This window comes from Chlorocebus sabaeus, chromosome 8 (assembly GCF_047675955.1).
Source record: "Chlorocebus sabaeus isolate Y175 chromosome 8, mChlSab1.0.hap1, whole genome shotgun sequence".
In the NCBI taxonomy this organism is placed as follows: domain Eukaryota; kingdom Metazoa; phylum Chordata; class Mammalia; order Primates; family Cercopithecidae; genus Chlorocebus; species Chlorocebus sabaeus.
In genome coordinates, this window is record NC_132911.1 from 62273980 (window position 1) to 62293620 (window position 19641).

At 39.5% G+C, this 19641-nt stretch overlaps 1 protein-coding gene across 7 annotated transcripts in view; it reads left to right on the forward strand.

Moving 5' to 3' along the window:
• FAM110B (family with sequence similarity 110 member B) overlaps positions 1–19641 on the forward strand; it is a 156626-nt gene that overhangs the window by 63267 nt on the left and 73718 nt on the right. For 2 of the 7 annotated variants that reach the window (XM_073018099.1, XM_073018098.1), the window contains 2 exons: positions 17287–17416; positions 17704–17792. The exons of 1 other annotated variant lie outside the window; for it this stretch is intronic. The gene's annotated coding sequence lies outside the window, so the exon portion shown is untranslated. Of the gene's footprint in view, positions 1–12339; positions 12587–17286; positions 17417–17703; positions 17793–19641 lie in introns of those variants that run through there. 4 more of the 7 variants (XM_008000700.3, XM_038000474.2, XM_038000473.2 and 1 more) reach the window with 3 other exon arrangements.

A 19641-nucleotide genomic window follows, 5' to 3' on the forward strand; every position in this document is an offset into this window, starting at 1 on the left:
TGGCATGGGGCCAGGCACATGGAAGGTGCTCAGTAAAGGTTAGCTGTTCCTGGGCTGTGGCTAAATGACTCACCTGGTGCTTGTGTTACTTTGCTTCCTCCTGCACTCCACAGGGGTGGCCTCCAACCTGCATTGCTTTGACTTGTCCTATTAGTGTCACTGAGACCATTTTGCCCTGTGGGGCCATGGGGAGGGGATATTTTGTCATTGACATGTTTTAGAATTGTCTGCATATGGCTTTATTACTGTGTTTTACATTCTCTACAGACAGTACACATCCTTATTAGTTGCAGGGTGATTGCTTTCACCTTCTCTCCTTCTGAAGCTATGAAATTGCTATAGTGACAGCTGTTATTATTTAAGAAGTAGCTGGATCTTAATGAAATTATTTAACTTAAAGTCATATAGTGAGGAAGGAACAGAACAGATAGTCAAACCCAAGACTGTTTTTAAAGACTTCTTTGACCTCAAAATGCTTAGCTGTGAGTTTAAGAATGAGAATGATATCGGAGATGAAAAGGAAAAAAAAAAAAAGACAATTGTGAATACTACAGTCATATAAAATATATATTAATTTCCTCCTGAAAATGGCATTATTACAAATGTGGGACAAATAAAAGAAAAATTGGTAAGATAAAAGCTGAAGAGGCAAAAATATTAGTTGAAAACATAAAGAAAGATGTCAAGTCAATGTTAACAGGGATTAACTTTAAAATAAGGCCTATGTATGAATAAGAAGAATTATTCTCATGTCCTTTTAAAATAATCTCAATATCAAGGCACAATATGACATTGGAATACATAAACTATAACCATCATAAATGCATGAGAGCTTGAGTCATTTTTTTCTTTAGATATACATGATATGCTACATATAAATAAGAGGTTGAAAGTTTCAGTGGAATTTAAAATAAAAATAATTTTATTAGGATGATCAAATCAGTAATAAAACCTTTTTTAAAACTTTATAGTAATACTGTATTTGTAATGTTTTGTACAATAGGGTTTTTTGAGGTAAAATTTACTGATCTTAAGTGTACAGTTTGATAAATTCTGACAACTATATATACTCAGGTAATCACCCTAATAAACATATAGAATATTTTCATCATCCCAGCAAATGCTCTCTTGCCACTTATCAGTTTTCCCTTTCCACCTCCAGAAGAAATCATTGTTCTGATTCTATAATCGTGAGTTAGTTGTATTAAAGTAAATGGAATCCTACAGTAAGTGCTCTTTGCACTGGTTCCTTTCATTTAGTAGGATGTCTTTGAGATTCATCTCCAGTAGGAGTGCTGCCTTTTATTGATGAATAATATCCATTTTCTGGCTATACCAGTATTTGTTTATCTGTTCTTCTGTGAATGGATATTTGAATTGTTTCCAATTGTGCACTTTGAATGAAGTTGCTGTAAATATTGCTGAATAAGTCTTTTTGTGGACAGGTGTTTTTATAGACCTTGGGTCATGCCCATGATTGGAACTGCTGGGTCATAGCATAAGGGTTTGGGTAACTTTATAAGAAACTGTCAAAGAAGCTTTCCCATTAGCAGTGTGTGGGAGTTCCAGTTGTTTCACCTCATTGCCAACATTTAGTATTGTCTTTTTCTTTTTAGTTATTCGGGTGGCTACGGAATTGTATCTCATTATGTTTTTAATTTGCATTTCCCTGATAGCTACTGATACTGAGTACTTTTTCATATGCTTACAGATCATTTGTGTTTGTGAAATGTCTGTTCAAGTCTTTTGCCCCCTTTTTAAGTTTGATTGCTGTTCTTTTGTTACTGATTTGTAGGAGTTATTTTTTTTTCTGGCTAAGTCATTTTTCAAGTTTATGTATTGGATATATTTTCTTTCATCTAGTTTTTTCCTTTTCATTTTCTTCAGTGTTATTTGATGAACAGACATTTTCATTTTTGTTAAAGAGCAATTTATAAAATCTTTCAAAAGAGTTGATGTTTTTGCAGCTCTACCAAATTTGTACCTACTTTAAGTTTGCAAAAATAGTCTCCTGTTCGTTCTAGAGGCTCTATAGTTTTAATTTTTAACTTTTAGATCTGTGATCTACCTCAGATTGATATTTTTGGTGTGAGGTAAGGGTCAGCATTTACTAATTTTTAAAATGTATATCCAATTCCTTCATGATCATTTTTTGAAAATGCTTTAAATTTTTCATTGTATTATCTGAGTGCCTTTGTTAAAAATTGATGGTGTAATATATATGTGAATGTATTTATAGTCTGTTTCTTATCTTTTATTGATATGTTTGTTCTTATTAACACTGAAGTGTTGGGATTACAGTGTCTTTATGGAACAATTGAGCTGTCTTTCTGGGGGAGGAGGATACTTTCTTATCAGTAGGAACACAGACAACCTGCCCATCTAGATTCCTCACCATGGCTCACATTTCCACAAAATGTGAAGCGTCACTAATGCATGATTCTGACATTGAATTTTGTAGGTGGAATGTGTTATGCAGTTGGATGACTTCAGTTTGTTCAGATATGAAAAATTTGGTGCAGTACATTTCATTTCACTGCAATTTAGGTCAGGGAATAATGCTGAAAGGAAATATGTGTGAAGGCATGAGTGAGCACAGACGACAGAGTAGCCCAAAACTAATAAATCAGAAAGGAAGATAGATTAACTGAAATTCCGATTAATCTCACACAACCGAGACCAATTAGACCAACCAATACTTTAAGTAATAGTGCTTTCGTACTGCTTTTTCTTGGTTGCCAATGGAGTATTTTTTTTCCTCCCTAACGTCTTCCCCAGCAGCACATAGCATACAGTATATTTTGGGAAAAGGGAAATTATTTTGCAAAAGGTAAAATGACAGGGAAGAAATTCTCTATAAATTTCATTTCTGAAAATGAGGAAATTTTAAGGAAAGAGACAGTTACAAAATCAAAAAAGATCTTTCTTCTCTGTCCCGCTCTCTCAACCTATCCCAAGCTGGGATTTGAGAAAGGAAACCCTTGCCCACCAGTGCAGGGCCCTGGCTCTGTCACGTAGGGCCTCTCAAGGATGAGAGCTCAAGTGTTAGTCCTCATCAGTGAGACCACCCACGACTGATGGAAGAGCAAGGCCTGTGTGATTTTCTGCTTTCTTTACCTGGAGAAGCCAGGATCCCCTCTGTTCTGTGTGGATGAGCTGTACCCATTGAGGGCAAATAAAATTATTTATTTGAGGGCAAATAAAATTAACTGAGAGCACCCCTTCCCCCAACACACAGCATAATGTTCTCAGTATAACAGAACACCAGCTACCATCTTTCTAAAGCTTGGCATTGATTTATATCACATGTTCAAATTGTTTTTATTCAATGACTGTAGAAATAAATGTGAAGATCATGCTTACCCTTTGGGAGAAGATGGTTAAAATTATAAAAGCTTCTTTAGTCTGTAAAGCATTGAAAATACCGTCAAGCTATCAGGTGGACAGTTCCTGTTGCTGCTCTCTAGAGCCCTGGAAGGGTTTTCTGCTCATCTGTCAAATACTTTGTGCCATTTATTCCTATTACAGAATATTTCTGTGGCATTACTTTAAAAGCCTTCTATATAATTGACTATGCAAACCAGTTGTGTAGGCTTGACTCAGGCTTTGTGATAAAAAACATTCATTATATGCTATCCCCTGTAAGAGGAATTTAAACTCTCCTCTTCATTAGAAGGCCTGCCTGCAGTGGAAGTAAAATAGCTTCTCCTGAATGGGAACACAGACTTGGTACAGATCATGAGCAGTCATTCAAGAGGAATGTAATCAAATACTTGAAATTTAAATTAGCTTGTAATCTGACTTTGAAAATAAAGTACAAGAGAAACCCAAGAAAGTTTCCTGAAGGTGAATTAATGTCCTTCACACCACTTCCTGTTTCAGAGCTAATAGCATACACATGATAAAAGTATTACTGCAGTGAAACTTAACTTTCCCATGTGCTCCTTCTCCCAGGTCACTGATACTGTGCTTAGAAAAGGTGGCCTACATAGACAGAACCCACATCTGCAAAAGCAGCTTTCAGACATCACCAGGGATTTACAAACTCTTTCAGCAATGTTTGGAGGAATAACTTCTTTTTATTGGGTCCATAAAGCATAAATTGTTAACCCAAGAAAGAGAAAGAACCTTAAATAAGTGACACAGATTTTCTTCTTTATTTAGAAACTATTCTGATGTTCATATTTTTAAAGGATTCTTTCTCTTCAAATATCTTTTCCTCATTCTTGAAGGACACGATACTTTTTTTTCTGTTAAAATCACCCAGTGGTAAATGCTGCAGCAGACTGACACTTCTGAAATGAAAAAGGTCCCATCATTATTGCGGCTGCCTTTAGCAAAATTATATAATGAAAAATCATTTCTTTGCTATAAAAGAAGACCATGGAAAAGCATCTCTGCATATATTATTGTATGTAAATTAGGAACAGGGGAGATATAGGGAATCTAGATACAGAGAAATCATCGCTGTTTATGAACAGCATAACATTTCTAAAAAGAGATTGGGGTGATTATTTTCAATAGAAGAAAGGTCTTAGCTTTACAGATAATTACACTCTTAATAGTATAGATGGAATAGAGCTCAGTTTGCTTCAAGGCAGATTTCTGTTAAACAGACTCCATTTGCACATTAATTTCTATTGTGGAAGTTAAAAAATTGGTCCCTAGATATAATAAAACTACCTTTAAAATACACACATATAAATGGAAATATCTTTCTGACAAACCCATTGAACCATTATCTGTTAATGATACTGAGCTATGATTCACAGATATTTTGAACTGTGGAAGTAAGAATATAGCCAGGAGAGGCAGACACACTGAAATATGATTGCTTTGCTTTACCTCATTTTAAACTCAATTCCCACTGTAGTGGTAACAATCCATAAAATTTCAGAAACTTGCCAAGGTTCATGTCAATCTTGAATCATGCTAATGTTTCTAACTTTGTATCCAAAGAAATTATTTTCCATTTTCCCCATCACTTAAACTTACTGGCTGCTTTCCAGACATTTGAATCTGGCCATATCTCCCAAGTATATAAGAATATCCTTACATAAAATGAGAGAATTGTCCAAATAACTAAGGAATGAAATATCTAGGCCTTCCTTAGCAATGAGGACTTGTACCAGCGCCAACAGAGGCTTTCCCTAATGTCTAATAATAATCAGCAAATTGGCTGACAATTCTGAGCTGAACTTTTGGGGCCCAGCCTAATGGTTTGACTGATGGTTAGGAATGGTTAGCACATCAAAATCCTGTTTGCTGAGACTGCTACTTACTAGCTGGTTAAGAAAGCTGAGCTGCACCATGTAGATGGGCAGTAGGCCAGATCCGATGACCAGAGCACGGGGCACAAGAATCTCTTAAGACCGAGACTTTAGAGGGGCCACTTATGAAAAATTTCCCCCCTCCAGTTTTTACCTTTTCCTTGGGCGGAAGTGGGAAAAAAATACCAAGTTTTTATTAACAATTTATATTCAGTGTTAGTAATGACATGGTAGAAAAATTAAACAATTCAGACAGGTTGACTATCTCTGCCATGCAGAGATAAAAACTATTGATGCTGTAGCATTTGCCTCAGACCTTTCCTATGTATATACTCAAAGAGATACTATAGCATATGTTTATACATACAGAGACTAACAAAACTGGAGTCCTCGTACATCCATTATTTGAAATGCTTGAAACAAGAAGTGTTTTGAATTTCAGATTTTTTCAGATTTTGTAATATTTTCTGAGAACATACTGCTTGAGCATCCCTAATCTAAAAACCCGAAATCTGAAATGTTTCAGTAAGTATATCAATTGAGCATCATGTTGGTGCTCAAAGAGTTTTTGATTTGGGACCATTTTGGTACCTTCATGCTCTACTTGTACACATTGATTTATAACTTACCTAATATTCAGCTATATTTTTATTTGGTAAATATTTTCTTATAACAGGACTTTTTAATAACTTCACAGTGTTCTATTAATTTTATTTATATGCTATCATTTATTTAACTAATTTGCTATTGTCAAATGGTAAGATTGTTAATTTGTTTTTGCCCTATAAAGGTATATTAGTCTGTGCTTGCATTGCTATAAAGAAATGTCTGAGATTGGGTAGTTTATAAAGAAAAGAGGTTTAATTGGCTCATGGTTCTGCAGACTGTACAGGAAGGATGGTTGGGGAAACCTCAGGAAACTTTCAATCATGGCAGAAGGCAAAGGGAAGCAGGCACATCTTATATGGCTGGTGCAGGAGGAAGAGAGATGGGGAAGGGACCACACATTTTTAAACAACCAGATCTTGTGAGAACTCACTCACTATACAGTATCAAGGGAGATGGTACTGAACCATTCATGCAAATTGCACCCCCATGATCAAATCACCTCCCATCAGGCCTCACCTCCAACACTGGGGATTACAGTTTGACATGAGATATGGGTGGAGACACAGACCTAAACCATATCAAAAGGATACCATGGTAAATGCCTTTCTCTAATATTTTTGTACATATCGTCAATTATTTCGTTTTTGGGGCATGTGATCCCAACTATTTCCTTAGAATTATATTTCCAAAATGAAATGGCCAGGGGTAAAGGTATACACATTTTTTTAGATTTCAAAAGTTGTTCCAAGTTGCCTCATGAAAAAAGTTGTGCTTAGTTAAGTTCCAGAATTTCTAGATATTATTAACACAAATTCTTAACAGTATATCAGTTTTCATCTGGGTTGTGCTCAGGGCATAAGGGTTATGTATTTATACTATATACATCTTTTTCGGGGAGGGTGTCAGTTTTTCTAGTATTATCTACCATTTGGCCTGGATGTTTTAGTTTTGCCATCATCCAAGTGGGGAGAATTTAGATGATGTTTACTAAGTGTTAGGCACTCCCTAAATGCTTTATGTATGCATTAACTCATTTAGTTAATCCACACAACGTCCTCCTCCAAATGTTCCAGATCAGAAAATTGAAGCATAGAAAAGTTAAATAGTTTACAAAAGGTTACCAGCTAGAAAGTAGCTGGATTGTGATAAAACGTAATAAATGGCATAGGAGAGACATATATGGTGGTATTTTTCTAGGAAGATAATTTCTCCCTAGGAATGTCATTGAAGATATAACCCCCAAAGTTTTTATATGACTCTTATCAAGACTGCTATGTTTTAGCCTCCACTAATTTTAAAAGTTTCAGAAAGACCCTAGATGAGTTTCATAGCAAATGATGTTCTTTACTTACATATTTGTTTGGATAAAAGTCTAATCTTTCAAAGTGACTAGTGTTGAAACATAATTGTGAACATTCATGGCATACATACTTGAAATTCTTTCATGAATCTTTTTTTAAAAACAGCAGCATGCTTTACCCGTGCAAGATTATATGCCTTGATTTTGGACAGTAAGTGCAGAGATGCATTAAAGAGCTGGCGATGGGGCTGAATGGGACTACTTCAAATTATCAGAACCTGCACATCACTGAAATGGTGGACATTTCGCTTTAGAAGACAAAACTGAAATTTAGGATATTTGCCCATGTATTGTAATTTAAAATTTTATAGGAATTATTCCATGGTCCATATAGAAGGAATTCCAGGTCCTTTAGGTGGTACAGAGATGAATAATGAGGTAAACACTTTTATAACCTAGAGGATGCCTGTTAATATCCAAAACCATGGTATGATCTGAGAACAGAAGAGAAGCTAAAGTCTTAGGATGACTTCTGCAACAGAATTCGTAGCTCTCATTAAACAATAATATCTATTTATGATTTTAATACCTAATTATTATTAGGTTGTAATATGTCATTATTATGGCTTTATTATATATTAGATTAATCCTATCGTTACTATGCCCATGGGATAATTATAAATAATTTTTGTGTGTAGGAATGAATTGAGTGTTAGGAATGAATTGAGTCTGGAGTCGCTGAGCAAGTCCTGTAGCCCCCCTGGCATTTCCATATCTCTAAGTGAGAAGATAAGAATACCTACCCAACAGCATTTTGGGGATTCTCAAAGCAGATACTATATGTGACGTTTCCTTTGCAATTTTAAAGCCCTGTTCAGGTTTAGTCATTGGCATTGTTGAATCTGTCTCCTTCACTGGTTTGGAAGGTCCTTGTCCTCTTCATCCTAACACAGTATTTGGCAAATGATAGGAGTAAATAAATATGAGTTAAACATCATTATGAGGACAGGGAGGAGGAGCCCTGATGACAAGAAACTGTACGAGAACCAAGTTCCTGCTCCAGTGTGAGAGTCCTAGTAACCTCTTTAATTCATACCCCTTCCGGAGCCTCGTAGTACCCTGCTGCCTTCACCAGTACTATAAAAAGCCGATCATTTGAGGAAGAAGAAAAACTAGGCTTTGAGAAGACACTTCAGGATACACAATTGGCTTCTAAACCGAGCCCTGCAGAGAAGACTCAAGCGGTCTGCTCAGAGCTTTTGTACCCGGCAAGGTCATTGTCCAACATCATTGTCCCTCTCAGCGGGCAGCCTCTCTGAGAACTCACACTTGGTGTTCGGGGCTGATGCACAGGTACTGGGGAGCCACTGAGGACCTCTTCAGACAGTGAAGCTGCCTCATGGCACAGGGATGCCAAGTGTCTGTGGGGGAGCTGGGGCCAGGGCTGCTGCCCATGGCCTTTGGAGCAGCAGGAGTGACTTCTAGCAGCCAGTTTCAGTCTGCCCCAGGCCAACCAGGCCACAGCTGAATAAGTGCCTGGTATGCCACACTCTTCACGAAAAAAGAAAGATTGCTGTTTGAGTGTCAGAAACAGAGAAGGAAGGGGCACCAGCTGCCTGGACTCTTGCCCACCAGTTGTCTTGCCCCTGGTAGCCAGAAGGAGACTTCCACAGCCTGGGTATTCTTTTCTTTTCCTCAATGTGGGGTGATCCTGGTGGCTCCCGGGCAGGACCCGGGACCCGGCTCGCATTGACTGGGGAGTGGATTGCTGGTTTCTGTGCCCAGCTCTGCCTGCAGTGACTTCATGTTGTGGCTTGAGGTCCCCTGATAGAAACGCTGCTCAGCACTCAACCCTCCAAGCTGCCCTCCACTCCTTATGTGGGCTGGGGCCCAAGGCTTCTGCTGGACCACGGCTCAAACGCCTTTAACATCAGACGCAATAGCCCCACGTGCAGCCAGGCCTCCTTCTCCGGCCCTGGTGCAGTTCATCTGAGCAGAAGCAGCCCTCCAGGACCCCTCGCATTAAGATAGTGTTTGACCAGCAGCTGAAACCGAGATACTTCCTGCCGGAATATTATGATCTCTCTAAAGTTATCCCGGCGCCCTGGCTTTCAACAGAATCATTTTTTATACAGGAACCCTAACTTTTTTCCAAGGCGAAAAAACTGTAACAGTTGTAACAATTCTATATGAAAATTCTGGAAACACAGCCTCATTTTCAGTCTCCAGGGTTAGAGAATAAGAACAGAACTTGAGGAAATCCATGCAGTGAGGCAGAAGGTTTCTGTAGTGCCTGCTCCTCCTCGTCAGTACAGCAAATGTAAAATGTACACGTCCGCATTCTCTGAGCCAGGAAGAGTAGATGAGGGTTTCGACTTGGAAGATTATGGGAATCTACAAAGATCCAGAAGGAGAGAAGCGGTGGTCAGACCCTCAGGGAGCTTGAGCCAAACAAACCCTTTCCTCCTCTAGTGTGTGTGGTTGTGTCTCCTCCTTCCTCCTCCGTCCACTGCCCCCGGCCAGCTTCTCCATGACCTTCACAGCTCTTGAAGGTCTTTCCCCATGCTCCTGCTGAGGAAGCCGGCAAACCTGCTTCATCCTTAGCCAGATCCTCCACCCCTGTCATGTGAGCATCCTGTGCTGAGCGGCAGTTTACCTGATCTTTATTGCTTGTTTGTTAATCACTTAATGAGCACTCCCACATTACAACAGAAGCTCCTTTAGGAATCAGAATGCTCTGTTATTCCCTACAGTATTTCCAGGGTCCAGCACAAGTCCTTACACATAGTAAGGGCCTAACATGATTCACTGAGCAAACAAATGATTTTTCAGAATCAAAAGTGTGTTGACTGAAGTTCAAAGACAAGAGGGCTCATTTCAGAGGCTGTATACATAGGCCCCCCCTTAGCCAAGTGGCAATAAGAAAGATTTCCAATGAACTGTTACTCAGCTCCAAAACAAATACTGGGTCTGAACATGTTGAAAGATAAGACCCAAGAAAGGACAGTAGCTTTCTTCTTTTAGAAAGTGTCTGTTTAATGTCTTCTACTAAACAGGCATGAAACAAATTAATTAAACAGCTTTTTCAGTGCCTATTTTGAGCTAGCAGTCTGTTAAATGAAGAGGAAGGCAGAAGCTGTTAGATGTTTCCTAGAGAAATGCCTAGAAGTGTTACTAGCCTGTATCCTGGCAGCCTGCAGGGAGCTGTGCCTTAGGCCAAATCTCTGAAGCCAATTCCTCTTGGAGTTTTTACCTCCTGATGATGGTGATTGCACTCTGATAATTCACGAGGAAGATGCTTCAAGGTAGCACACACAGCTCTCACTTTCTTTAGCCAGTTATCTCCATCACATTTTTCCAGGGTTTGTGTATGTGTTTGCATTCCAGCACAGGTTTTCACTCTTGAATTTATGGACCATGAGTTTCTGTGCTTTCCCTTGAGGTTTATGGTCCATGTCATTCCTTTCACTGGTTTATTTCCCAACAGTTTGTGGTACACAGAGATTGGAGGATGAAGTGCCCCTTCGCCAGTAGTCCTGTTTCTTGGCTACTAATTAATCCCTGGGAAGATTTGGTTCCTCAGAGCAAATCATAATGCCTCTTCAGCGTGTCAGCTTTTCGGTTTTTAGCTAAAAAAAAAAAAAAACAAAAAAAAAAACTACAGAAATGGGAAGTTTGCATTTTATCTTTGGATTGGAATTTGACTGGTAGAATATACCCACTTGTAGGAAATATAAAAAAAAATGTTGAACATTTACAAATTTGATTAGATCAGCTCAGGACTGCTAATTCTGTAGAACATATTGACAAAAAAGAAATTAAGGGAAAAGAAGTAGATAAACAACTCTCAGAACTGAGAGTTGCATTTGACTGGCTGACTTCTCTCCCTTTTCAACATAAATTTGTCATTTTAAATTTAATCCAACTCCTTCTAATTAAAACTTTTCCCAATTTATATTCCATAGAAAACATTTTTGAAATTTATATCATTAAAAAAAATAATTAGAAGCCCTTAATTTCCTGAAAAATTATTTTTAAGATAGGTTTGTATAGAATCAAGTGAAAGTAGTGACTATTATATATCTAAAAAGAAGTAGGTGAAATAATTTGCCTTATAACAGTGATTACCAATAATGGTTCTGTGTGATTAATCAACCCTACCATTAGCTTCTTGGCCTTCATGACTTCTGAGTGGTATTTCTGACAGAACTGTACGATGGAGGCGTGTTGAGGTACTCTTTTGAGTGCTGTGATGCTGGAAAGAAAGGGAGACAATATGGAGTGGTTGAGATCACTACTGCTCAGAAGAGCTTAACATAGAACCCAGAATCCACCCTGTGCCAGGCCCTGTGCTAAGCACTTACAGCTCATTGACAGTAACTCTTCAAGGTGGCTCCTATCATTGTCTTAGACAAAAAAATGCAGTTATTTGCCCAGGGTCATAGAGCTAGGTAGTGGCAGATCCAGAACTTTAACTGAGGCAGTCTGACTGTGAGAACGCGTCACAGGATTTGGCGTCTAGAAGTAGTTTGGCCGTTCAGTTGTGTAGTGGCCAAATGTGTTTAATTTTTCCTTTTACGATAACTTCTGAGATCCCTTTTCTGTCCCTTGTAACTGCGAATTAATCACTGTAGTCAAGATTATGATTTTTTACACCTTGATTAGCACTTTTCTGCTATAGATAGAAATTTGCATGGTATTTCCAACTATATTGAAGAGAGATTAATTAGCACTTTATGACAAATATGTGGCAAATTGTTAATTAGGGTAAATAAAGTAAGACTCAGATTTTATAGCACCACTATTATTTTCACAATATCAATTTTATTATTTATTCTTAGTGCTGGAATCTGATAAGCTTAACTAAGCCGATAGTGCTGTGCATTGATTTAACCACTCTTTGTTTCTGTAGATTTCAGGAAAATAAGAATACACTTTAAAAATCACTTATAGTTTATAAGGTGACACATTAATCCTCAAAGTGACAGGAAGTCGAGATGATTTTGTCTATGAGGTTTAATTTATTAAAATTTAGTTTTCTCCTGTGCTTTGCTCCAATGGCTCTGTGCTAGCAAACCAGCTATAATTAGATTAGCAGCCTGCTAAACGCCGGTGACAGCCTGCGTCTCAGAGAGCATGTGCTGGATTCCGCATGTGCCTTTTCCTTATTGGTTGGTGGCGTTGCTGCTCGCCCGTGTGATAGGTTTCCACAGTAATCTTTATGCTGCATTAGAGACATAGATACAGAGGTGCTGTACTGTGTTCTTGCAACGGTGGAGGTGCTTGGCTGGTAACGTTAAAGAAGGAATAAGGCGCCCGAGAGAAGGCGTTCGTCTTTGTTGTGGAGCATCAGCCGTTAAGGACAGCCAGCAGCGGTGGGAGGTCAGTGAAGGAGACTCAGTTCATGGTAATTACTTTAAGTCTATCTCTCACGAAAAACACGGCCATGCGTGAAATGAAGTATGTTCATCGTGTCATCTGTTTAATCTGATTTTGCTTTGTTAATACCATGGGTACTCCAGCATTCCATATGAAAATACATTCTCCCGCAGGCTTGCCTGGTAAACAGCTACTCTGTTTACAGTATTCACCAAGGTATCATGTTTTTACCTGGATTCAAGAGTGCATGTGTGTGCTTGGGAGTGATGCTTACCGGCTCGCTTCTGTTTTGGAAAGCCCGATGTTGCATCAGTTTGGGTGTCTTTGTAGGTGCGTTTCAGTACTCAGTGGACTTTGTTTGCATTGAGTCCACACTGTGCTGAATAGTGAATAATCAGGAAGAATTTAGTGAAACACACTCTAATTAGGACAGGGCAGTGACTCTCCTGATGTTGAAGCTGTGCCTTAGCAGAAGTAATGTGCTATTGTTTCTTCAAAGATGTGTGCAGCCTTCATTTTGGATGGTTTTCTTTGTCTCACCTTTTGTAGTTTTTATTAAGCCTTTTAAATACAGAGAGGGTTAACATATCCCATTCTGCCAGAGATATTTAAAGTGTATATTTAGCTGTACTTGAAAGAGAAATTTTCGTCTCATGGCTTTGTTTAGCAGGGACATTGCGTTAGGAGTTGAAATGAAGTCTCAGGAAGGTGGGGTTCTTACCACTTACTTTGTCTACTGTTTGACAACATTTTTATTTCTATTACTTTTTGCCTGAAAATTGATAATCTTAAATAATCTGAGATAAAAAAATGGCCCATTCTAAAAGAAAAATATTTAAATGGGCAAGACTGAGGTTCAAATATCCCAAATAAATGCAGCATGAGTTTTTCGTTCCCAGTGTCCCTTCTCCATAGTGTCCTGTTTTATACCAAAACTTCTTTTGTTTTTACTTATTCATCAAACTTAAAAATTGATGTCCTTCCCATATCAGGCTGTAGAGTCCACAGAAACTTGTGTATTGAATCACCAGTCACACGGCTGGCTGCCAGCCACCATGCGTCTGCTATCACCAGAGCCTTGCGATCTCTGAAAACCATCAGGAATTATTTCTCTGCTCCTGAAAAACCAAATGATGCAATTTTAATGATTTGTTCAAATACCTGCTCTGATCTAGAACTATATTCTGGTTAAAGGGATTCAGTATATTCTTTGACAGAGTAAACTTCAGAGTACTTACCAACCATGCCTCCTTCCCCACTCCACATTCCCTTCCAGGTCCATCCTGGTAGATAGTAAATCATCCAGTGCAAATTGCATCCAAATAACATTTTTAAGGGAAAAAATGAATATTATGAAAGCTTGCCTTGAATTGTAATAGAGTATCATCTATAGTAAGAAAGTTTGGTAGTTGTTGCTTGTAATACAGTGTCTTTGTGACTTGAACCCGCTGGCGACATTCTCAGGTTTTAGACACCTTGTGTGGTGAAATGAACCTGGGAACAGTCGTTCTACTTCACATTCCACTTCCTTGATACAAACCACGCCTGTTCCCATTGCAGAAGATATGCACCAGTGGCGGAGAGTGCAGTTTCAGTGAGAGTGCTTTTGCTCTTTCCAGAAGTCCAGGCTCCTCTCTCATTTCCCTCCCTCCCTCTGCCTGCTGTGCTCTTCTATGTGGATGTGCAGAAAAACCTTTCTGGGAATCAACAGTTAGGCTTGGACACTCATTTTGGGAAGGATAAATTGGTGTGGATCGGTCTCTCTCTCTCTGTGTCTATCTCCTGAAATGCTCCCTAAATTGCCTTAGTCTTAAATAATTTCCAAGAAGGTTTTCTCCGCTTTGAAAGCCTTGGGCACACATAAACATTGTCTAGAGTTCCTTTTGGGGGAGCCCCTTTGAGGTGTGTGTCATGGAAAGATGTAGAAAGTCACTCTAAGTGATGTCAGATCCCTAGGGCTGGGTCTTAAAGACTTTCTGTGTGGAGGAGGAACTTTTTTAAAAATTTAAATATGAATGTATCTGTGTACTGTGTAATGCACCGGCATTATGATATCCCAAAGGGACTTTTAATATACACCGAAGGGGCTTTTTATAACATAATTAAACAAGTGTTATTTATGTTTTTGTAAAGTAACCAAAATATGTGCTTTTATCTTCTGATGTATCACATCTTAACGTTTTAAAAACTAGATTAAGAAGACTCTTTACATGTTTCTGTGACAAGAAAATAAAAAGAAATTTTTTGGACACTTTAAAATGTTGTTCTTTTTCCTCCTTAAAATTCTATAACTCTTTACTGATGACGTTTCTGACCAAACAACAATAGGTCTATCAGCATAAGCATAAATATTATATTTTAAAATTAAAACATTTTCTGTTATAAGGGATACTTTCTAACATTTTCTCCTGAGGTCTAAATAGGAAAAGTGGTCACTAGTTTCAAAATGAAGTCATTCCATGAAAAATACGATGTGCTGCAAAGTAACTGGGCTGAACAAGGTGTGGAAAATATTTGTGAAGAGGAAAGAGAAATGGGTAGTGCATGCTATTGCATGTAAGAGTTTCCATGGTAATATCTATAGGTGGATTTGTGGCTGGTCCCTTGGCATCTGTGATAATCCAAAAACCTGATAGATATTTGTCATTAGCAATTGATAAATATTTCAGGGTTGACCTGTTAAAGTTGCCTGGATTGGAAAAATATGTGAAAAGGTATTAGGCCTCTCATCTAAGTGTAGTTATTTTTCACTGTAGTATTCTATGGTCATGGACACTCACCATGTGCTAAGCTGTATGCTAAGCTTTATCAAGAAAAAGAAGGCACAGTCCCTTCCTGTAAGAAGTGACTACTGAGGAAGAGAAGCAACTAAATTAATAATAATAGGGGTGCATGAGGCAGATAGAGATACATAGTTTGGTGATACCAAGGAGGGGCAACCAGTTTTTTAGAAAGGGGGTGAGGAGTGCCACGGAGGGCTTCAGGAGAGGAGAGATGGTACCCAACCCATAACTTACTATTTCCTGCCCATCTTGACATCACATTCACAATTCAGCATTAAGTTGAAGCTGGCATAGCTTCATATTCTGTTTTTGTGTTTTTATTGATTTCAATACATGTAAAGTATCATTTCTCTTCTACCTGCTAACTCTTCTCAGAATACACACTAGGTTGTTACATGGAAATATGTTCATAGATTTACATCCTGTGGGAATTGAAGTTTTCTTTAACGTATCCAGAATTTAGAAATGCATCTTAGATGAATCACCAAACACTTTGATTGCTATTATATTCTTAAGTAATTTAGTGATTACTTTTGGAACTGTTTGCATTGGCAGGAATTGTCATTTACTCTTGGCTGCATGTAGACTCCTGAAAGTCATTTATCTTGTATGTGCTCATTAAAGACAAGCTTGTAAAATTTGAGACTGGATTATAACACTTGGATTTCACCTTGAAGGTGTTTGCTTTTCTTATACATTTAATTGGATTTAAATTTTAAATCTTGTCAAATTTGGAGGAGAAGTCCACTTAAGGGGTCACCTATTTGCAGAAGACCTTGCCATCAGTAAAATCTCTACATGGAAACAGATTTTGCATTTCTACTTCTATAGATCCTGCAGTCAGGAAATCCTCCTAATTCTGTCATGTGTTACCCTAGTCAGGCTTCCACACTTACTTTTTCAAACGCTGTAAAATGTGCAGGCTTTACTTTTCCCGCCCTCCAGACCCCACCCCACTGCCTGAGTTGGATGGTAGCCCCTTAGAGCAGCTCTCTAACCCAGCGGACCTCCAGGACAGGAAACAATTATCCTCTGTTGCTCTTTTGTCTGTGGTTTGTTTTTTCCCTGTCTCCTTTGCTACCCCTCTTTAAGTAGCTATTCTCCAACACTCTGTCCTTCATCAGCTTGCCTGTCCATGACACCGACTTTCCATTGGTGGGCCCATCCATTGCCACACAGTGTCCACCAATCCCCCACCCTCACAGCCACACCGACCTCCGGTGCCTTTGCACAGCGTGGAGAGTGGTGCTGCTGCTCCCCCTGCTGCCTGGAATGTGCTTCCCCAGAGAGCCCTGAAGGATTTCGCTCTGATGGAGCCACCTCAGTGGGACATTCTGAGATAATATTTACTGTATTTGTTTATTTCTTTAGTTTCCCCTTTCTGGAATGTAAACTCCATGAGGTCAGAGGTTTTTCGTCTTAACCCCCAGAGCCTTGAACAGTACTTGGTCCATAGAAAGTGTTCAGTCAGTACCTGTTGAATGAATGAGAGAATTAATGATTCCTGGCATGGGGGTGCTACAGTGCAGATGAAGGATGCTCCTGAGGCAATCAAGAGCTCTGCCCCGGCCATCTGAGTGGTGCTGTGGAGCCCCTCACTTTGAATGGGCCTCAGTTTCCAGTTCTGTAGATGGGGCTACAGAACCAGAGGCTCTGAGGCCCCTTAAAACTCTTAACACTTTTTCATAGCCCTGGAAATAAGATATGATGTCACATAAAACGTTATTTATGCGACTCATCACAACTTGATGTTATATTCTTCTTTCTGCATAATTGCTATCCATGGTTAAATGTCTCTTTTAAAAAAGAAACAATAGTTGAAGTGAACAAAACACTTAGTTTCCAAATGAAGTAGTAAAAACTAATGCATTTTGGTGTACTGACATGTGTGCTATCTTTTTTTAAATATATTGATCAGTTCCTATTTTTATTATTTTTGAGACAGAGTCTCGCTCTGTCATCCAGGCTGTAGTGCAGTGACACGATCTCAGCTCACGGAAACCCGCACCTCCCAGGTTCAAGCGATTCTTGTGCCTCAGCCTCCCGAGTAGCACCACCACACCAAACTAATTTTTGTGAGTTTTTTTGTTTGTTTGTTTGTTTTGTTTTTTTGTGGTTTGATTGTAGAGATAGGTTTTCACCATGTTGGGCAGGCTGGTCTCCAACTGCTGGCTTCAAGTGATCTGCCCCCCTCGGCCTCCCAAAGTGCTGGGATTATAGGTGTGAGCCATTGCACCCAGCCTGTATTGACTAATTTTTAAAAGAATTACCATTCTCTGTTGCTAAATGTATTTAATAGCCTGCCTATTTTTATCAAATAAAAAGGCAAAAGCAATCTTTTCTTCCTTTGATTTTTTTTTAGCAATTTCCTGCTGCAGAGAGCATTTTAAGAAAGGACAGCATTCCTGTGACCTCTGCCTACCATCCATAAAATACTCATTCCCCTCTCAGGTAAGCATATTGCTTTGCTTTGATCCATTCTGAGAAGGAGGTATTGATTCTCTATGAAAACCTGTGTCATTATTGCACTAAGACAAAGAAACTGAGGTTTCAGATATTTTGCTGTCTGGCAAAAATAAATAAATGAAATGAAATAAAATAAAATAATAAAATAAAATACCCACCTTTTGAGGTCTTCTCCAGGACCAAAGTATCAGTGATGGTCATTTGCCGTTCCAAGTGGTTTCATGATACACCTTCTGCATATCTGCTAGTTGTTAGTTTGTTAAATTCTGTGTGCTGTTTATCAGGTAATCTCCCAAGAATTTAGAAGTCCTCTGTGTTTTAAAAAAAAAAATTATTTTTTTTCAGAGATGGGTTTTTGCCCTGTTGCCCAGACTGGAGGGCAATGGTGTGTTGCTCATTGCAGCCTTGAACTCCTGGGGTCAAGTGATCCTGCTGCCTCCGCCTCCTGAGTAATTAAGCCTATGAATGTGCACCACCATGCCTGGCTAATTTAAAAAAAAAAAATTTTCATAGAGATGGGGTCTCACTATGTTGCCCAGGCTGATATTAACTCCTGGCTTCAAGCAGTCCTTCTGCCTCGCCCTTGCAAAGTGTTGGGTTTACAGGCATGAGCCACCTGGCCTGGCCAGAAGTTTCCTCTTTGTGCTTGGGGAATGAGATGGTGGTGCAGGGTCAGCAGCAGGGGCACTGGGAGTGGGTGACCAGGAGAGAGCTTTGCAGGCTGGCTCCTTAAGGGAGGCAGGGTCGAGAGAGCAGAACTTAAATTCCAGTCCAGGAACTGAGACTGAGGGGGTAGAGTATCTTTGAAGGATGGCCGGCCAGCAGGCCTGGGAATGGCAGGGTGCTTTTCCCCACATCCCCACTGCTCCCGGGACTCCTTTCTGGTCCCCACAGCTGATGGAGAGCCTGGGAACATTTTTTCCAGGTCTCTTCCTACAGTCAGACGATCTTTCAGGAAGGAGCTAAGGAAGTGGAAGAATGGTGGTCAAAGTACAGATGGTTCCCTCTTTTATGGAGGGACTAAGAGCTCAATAACACCAAATGAGGAGGTTAGAAATGTTTAGGAAAATGAAGACAGCTCTCCAGTTACCTCATTTCCACCACAAGTTGAAAAGTATAAAGAGCAACCCTCAGGAGAACAGAGCCTCAGCCTCAGTGCCCACATTCTGAGTGGCCCCATGCTTGGATTTGATTGACAGCCTTCCTCCAGCTTCCTGTCCAGCATCCATTTGTAATGTACTCTTGCTTAAATAGTAAGCCATGTATTTTGTAATTTATTATTATTGCATTATGCAGGATGTTGTCAGGTGATGCGATCGCTTTTCTAGAACCTAAGAATCTAACTTGGGCTGACAGATAAGAGTCAGCCTGTGCCGGGCAGAATTGTGCAATCTGTAGAAACAGGAATTAAAGAGAAAGCCAACAGCACCCCTCAGTGCTCTACTCGGAAGTCTCTCACTCTTATCGCCATCTTACTTATCTTCTTATCTCAGATATAAGAAGCTCTGATACGAAAGCCTGGGGCTCCTGTTGACTGGAAGGAGCTTTGCATCTGCCATCACCAGCACTTGTGGAGCTGAGGTTGTAAAACTGCACCCGAGTGCCAGTGTACTTAGTGGGGAATGCCTTACAACAGTCCCATGTTTTTCATTCTGCACCATTCTAGGGAGCTCATCCATCCTGATTTGCCCATGACTGAGGGATTTCCTGGGACATGGGACTTGGCAGTGCTAGAACTGGGAAGTCAGAGCAAGCCAGGACATGTTGTTCCCTCTTGTGATCCCACCACCCCTCCTGTCTCTCGTACATGGCTGCGTGATGTTCTGCTCACCAG